This window comes from Apis mellifera, linkage group LG13, assembly GCF_003254395.2.
Source record: "Apis mellifera strain DH4 linkage group LG13, Amel_HAv3.1, whole genome shotgun sequence".
NCBI classification, from domain to species: Eukaryota; Metazoa; Arthropoda; class Insecta; order Hymenoptera; family Apidae; genus Apis; species Apis mellifera.
In genome coordinates, this window is record NC_037650.1 from 3,999,124 (window position 1) to 4,005,123 (window position 6,000).

The following is a 6,000-nucleotide window of genomic DNA, read 5'->3' on the forward strand; positions in this document are numbered from 1 at the left end:
CTTCCCTACGTGACGAGATACAGAGGGGTACAGATATTACGCGTAATTAGGGTGAAATACACGACTCATCGTTACACAGTTCGTGCATCCAAGGGTTCGCCTTAACATGTAACGGCGGAATCACGGGGAGCATGGCCCCGAGGCAGTTAGGAACTTAATGAAGCTGTTTTCCGTTTAATTAGAATCCCACCGTGATCCTTCCATTCTTAGACGGGTCTCGCGGTTAATCCTTCCTCCCGCGATATTAAGACGGCAACCTCGCTCCTTACAAAGCGGGCCGCGTGCACAATATCGCGAGCTATATTTACCGGGCCCCTTTATGCACCGTGCAAGCTCGCGCTCCGACAAGTGCGCGCACACGTCCCTCCCTCCTCTCTCCCCTCCCGTATACGTACATTATTTACAGATGCCTCGCTCGCGATTTTTATTGCGTCGGAATTTGCAATATGTAATCCCTCTCTGGTGAAATTTTCGCGGAATCGCATCTCGATTCGACACGCTCCCCATTCCTATTTCAACGTTTGACACACTTTCTCGCGTCTTCTTCGCGACAATCTTCTCTCACGACGATCACCTTTGTCATCTCGTCGAGCATTAATTTTTTCCATATATTATCCCATATTCATCGTACGTACATACGGATATTTCAATCTCGAAGAAGATTCTTGCCGGATTATTACCCGAGGTTTCTCTCTCCAAGATGAGGATGGCGTGCGTTCGAAGCGCTTAACTCTATTAGAAAGGGCGATCGTAGACGAGACGTGGTTCCTTCCTCGGGAAGACGTTGTCGATTCTAAGCTGGAGGAGACGGCGTGGACGGTGCTCGGTCGTCGTCGTCGTCGTCGTCGTCGTCGTCGTCGTCGGCGGCGGCGGCGGCGGCGGCGGCGGCGGCGGCCATGCCGTGGGGCCGGCGCTCTTTTATTTCGAAAACAATGGAAGGGCGCTTTGTTTCAGGCATTGTCAGGCGGACAGTAACGCGCGCACAAAAGTTATAATGAAACGCTATTTATTTAAATGTATAGGTGCCACGGTGCCACCAGCCCCCCTCGGCTTTCCTCCACCCTCGTGGTCCACAAACCTCTTTGTGTACGTGCACAAGCACCAACACCGTCTCGGTCATCAAGCGAGCCGTTCTTATTCCGTATTCTTTTATCCCGCTATCACATTTACGGTGCCATTCTTCCCGCGGCAATTGTCTTTTTAAGACGATATAAGAAGCGGCGCGTGCGCCGACCGACACCACTTTTCTTCCCCGCCGACGATTAAAAATCGTCAATCAATGTCCGGAGGAGGGGAGAACCGAGGATGTTGAGATTTTTCAAGAATCTCGCGCGTGTTCGTGTTTGTTTCGGGACCGAGAAGGAAAGAAGGAGCGGTTGCTCGAGAAACCAGTACCAATACCAATTTGTTTTATTGATGATCCAATGAAGAAGGTAACCCGATATCTCGTTGGGGAACGTCTAAATTGATCGAAGCAAATAGAATGATGATTTTATGATGGCCGAGACCCTACGGCCTTTACAGCATCCTCTCGATGCTGAGCTCTTGGAGGGGGGAAGAAGAAGGAAATTTTTTTTCGTTTCTTTTCTTCTTTCTTTTTTTTTTTTTTGGGGAACGTTCCATAGAACTAGAATTCGGATAATTTGTCTAATTGCTCCGGATTACCGACGACTAAATGAAGATCCAGTCACAATGGAAGAATTAACAGAGACGATGGAATGCAAAGTTGCGTTTAAGTGGGAACAACTGTAACAATTAGATGCATATCCGGAGATCTTTGGAGCGAATGCAATTAGATACCGCTGGACAAACGACTGTATTATAAATTGCATCTCATTCGGAGAAGAAGACAACGGCTTCAGGCTTAATAATCGTTTCCTGCGGTTCGCCGACGCCTGCGCAGAAATAATCTCTAATTCGTCCCATAATGAAATAATAATTTGCCATTTGAGAGGCGCGACTATGCTGTTCGAGTGAGAATCAATCCAAGTTTCTCAGATTTTCCCCCCTCTTTGTTCAATGAGAAATTATGCATGGAAATTTTTATTCGTTCGTCAGTGCGTGACGGATTGATAAAATCCGTTGCATCCACTTAAAAAATTCTACATTTTAAGAGACAATTCATAAATTTCTTCGAGAAAGCTTCTTTCATCGCCTGTGCAATTTATCGCGGGGCTTCGGAGCCGCTCGAAATTACGTCCACGGAATTTCGCGACAATGCCCATGGAAGTCTCATCGCATTCTAGCCGTCGACCGCGATGCATATGAGCTAACGTGGTGTATGCCTGGGTTCCTCGTTTTCCTTTCTTCCATCGTAATAGAAAGGAAACGCGCCTTTCTTCTCGTTGGTTCCTTTTTTTTTTGATTCTGTTTAAAAAAGAATCGTACGACACCTGCGAACTGGTCTATCTTTCACGAATATGCTTCATGACGAGAAAGAAAGGGACGATTCTTTTCAACGTATCGAATGAATCGAGAACGATAATATTGAAGGATCGGTTGTAATAATATCTCTTCGTGTTGAATGGATCGAATTTTAGCTTGAAACGAGATAAAAATTTTCGATATCGAAAGGGCGAACTTCGAAATTACATTAAAAATTCTTGTTCCTTACAAAATTATTGTTTTTAGAATTTTTGAGAAATCAATTCAATCGATTCAAATTCTACATGTAGATACATACATATGTATAGCTTCAAAATTATTTACAAAAATATTCAATACATTCTTGGAAATTTTATCGATCGTATAAACATCATCGTACAAAAATAAAAATATTTATAATATTCATAGAAGACAAAAATTTTAATTTATTTAATTGTGAAAGTAATTCCTGTTATATTTCTTAATTATAATTATTACAAAAATTAAATATTAATTAATTACAGAGATGTTAAATACATCGAAATCATAAAGTTTTCGATCGTATAAATCTTACATTATGATCGTTTAAAAATAAGAAATTTATAATGTTTGGGAGGGAAAAAAAAGTTTAACTTTATAATTTTTACGAACAAGTAAATATTGATTATTTACAGAAATGTTTAATACATCGAAATCTTACCATTTTCGATCGTAAAAACATTATATTATGATAATGCAAAAATAAGAATTTTATAGTATTCAAGGAAGTCAAAAATTTTTCTTTCTATAATCATTGGAGTAATGCTTTTCGGGTCAGGAAGCAGCGTTTGCGCGAAATTCGAGCGATGCCGCCAACGTCGGGCGCGGTGATCGTCGTGGTGGTTGTTAGGAGGAGGATTCACAAAGCTATCGGCCGTGGTATTGTTGGACGAAGATAGGATTCCTTTGATTGTCCGGGACTGTGCGAAACCGTCCAACGAACGAAAGGGAGGAAGAGGTGAGAGGCACTGGGAGAAGAACCCGCTTTACATAACGCGTTATCCACCGCGACAATGGCCGCCGAGAGCCGCGCCTCGAGAAAGAATCGTTTGATGTCGAAGGATTCATCGCGACCGTGCTTCAAGTGAGACCAACGGAGAAGAGAAAGGGGCCAGGAAGTGGAGGGGGCGGGACAAGGAAGGTTGGAAAATTAATTTCACCCGGTGAACAGAGAGGGAACGAAAAGCATCGGCTCTGGTTGAACGCTTCAGAATAGCCGAGCAAGACGGAGAAACCTTTCGACTGTCCGAGATCGAAGCGTCTGCGAGCGATTTTTTTTTTTATCGCCACGCTCGATAAATGAACTCCTATTTCTTTCTTCATAAATATCGTATACGTCAATTTTCAATTTTCCGTCATCGACCTCTTCATCGATCTTACAAATATTCTTTATTATCGCTTCTAAAAAAAAAATCCTCGTCGCTTCTTCCCCTCGTTTGGTCGAAAAGTCGAAAGGAATTTCCAAAAGTCGAAAGGAATTTCGAAAGGTCGCGTTGAAATTGATAGCGAATGCTGAAATCGAGGTTGAAACGATTCTTGTCCCCTGGTCGCGGAGGTTGAAGAGACTCAAATGTGCCGCCAATGGCAAAGGGGTGCGTGGCGCCAGTCAGGACAAGTCTTATAGAAGCTGTAGAAAGAGAAGGAGAAGCAGAAGGCGATCCACAAAGAGCGAGGAAGGGAAAGAAAGACGGTAGGGTGTGGGATGGGGGTTGAAAATATTTAGACATCCGCGAAGGGATGAATAAGACTAAATTGTATCCACAATGCTGTCTCAGAGGCAGACGCGCTCTGAATAGCCTTAATAAACTCGCTGAATCCTCGGAAATATTTCCAAGCCGGAGGAGTACCGAATGCGGCGAAAACTCTTCTCCCCCCACCGACTTCACGTTCTTCTCGTTCTAGCAAAGCAACCACCCCCCTCCCTCTCCCATCCCCCTTCCCCTCTCCTTTCCCCCGACCACCCATCGCGACCAACACCGCCACCTTTCGCCCCCACTCTTTATCGTCTATGTATCTTCGAAATACGAACGTGACAGGGGCCTCTTGAAAATTTCCTCGAGGGGCCCCACGCGACAAAATGCAACCGGGTGAAACGTCAACTTCTCCAATATCTCTATTTCCCTTGAACGCGATTCCTCCACGTTCAAAGTTTCCCAAAGTCGCAGGGAAAATCGCAAATCGTTTCCGCGACACAAATCGAAAATCGACGATAATCGATCGGTATTGAATTTCCAAAAAAAAAGAAAAATCAAGACACGATTCCCCACTCTACACCTCTACGCTTTCGAGATATAAACGAGCACACATTTACGCGGCTTTTATCGGTCTGCATAATGCGTAGATTTGCTGCTACCACCCGTTGCGATACGCTTTTCCCTGCATTAAGAAAAGAGCATTCGCTCGTTTGTCCCGCACGCGCGATTTGTATAAATTTTACAACTGTGCCCGAGGGTGCCCGAACGTCAATTTGCAACACGTTGGAGAGACTTGTCAAGACTTTCGATCAAATTAACTCCTCCTGTAACTCGTCCTCTCACTTTCCCCTCTCCTTCTCCTAATTCAATCCATCGAAGATCCATCACTCACCACGAAACAGAAAAGACCACCCATCGATTTTTCCGATTCCCTACCAAACGAGGTGTACGGTTCGAATCTAAATCGATACGTCATTACGCGTCCTACAGAAATCATGAAAGTTCACCGTTCGCGACGAGAACGACGACGAGAAAGAGGAGGAGGAGGAGGAAAAGGAGGAGAACGAATACGTCGAACGCGGTGCACCGACCGAGGGAGAGAAACGAATTGCGTGAAAGGGTGCGGAAAAGGAAGCAGGAGAAGGAAGGGGCAGGTGGAGGCGGGCAGAAACGGATTCACGATTTCGCATGAATCGCTAGTTACTGAATAAAGTCCTTTCGGCCGGGTTGGCCGGAGCTGGCGGTGGCTGACTTTACTTTATTATATGTATATTCGCTGCACCAGGATGGAAGAGGGTTTTCGCGGAGTTGAAGGGACCGAGGGGTGGTTGGCGGAGGAGGAGGATGAGGAGGAGGAGGTAGCGGGTGGGGAGGGTAGTCATTCAAGCGTGCGGTTCTATGAAATCAAAGGCCACATTGTCACCGGAATTACCTCCATTCGGAAACGACGTATTCAGGCTAGCAGGCGCACGTGGAATTAACCCTATTTGTTTGCCGCCTTCGAGTCGCGTGTAACGAAGCCACGATTTATTCGCGTATGCCGCGCCGCGCCGCGAGGGACACCGGGACGGATCCAATGGGCGGAATCGATACCAGGGGATATCAGGGTAGGATGGAGGTGGAACGGTGGTGGACCAAGGAAAAGGAGTTTGTTCCTCGGCAAGAATCTTGAATCGTGGCTAATGAGTCGTTACCAGTCGTTCGTTCTTGAATAAAACCACCGCGTCAAACGGGACGACTACGTGACGACATCCAGTCGTCCTTTATGAAATGCCAATTACACGGACACGACGATTAAGCGAAATAACCGTTATTGGTGCACGTCGCCGCGCGAGGATGCGGCGATTAGAGTAAGGTCGAGGAAAGCGAATAATAGCCGCGCGAGACAATTTTGGAATTTTGT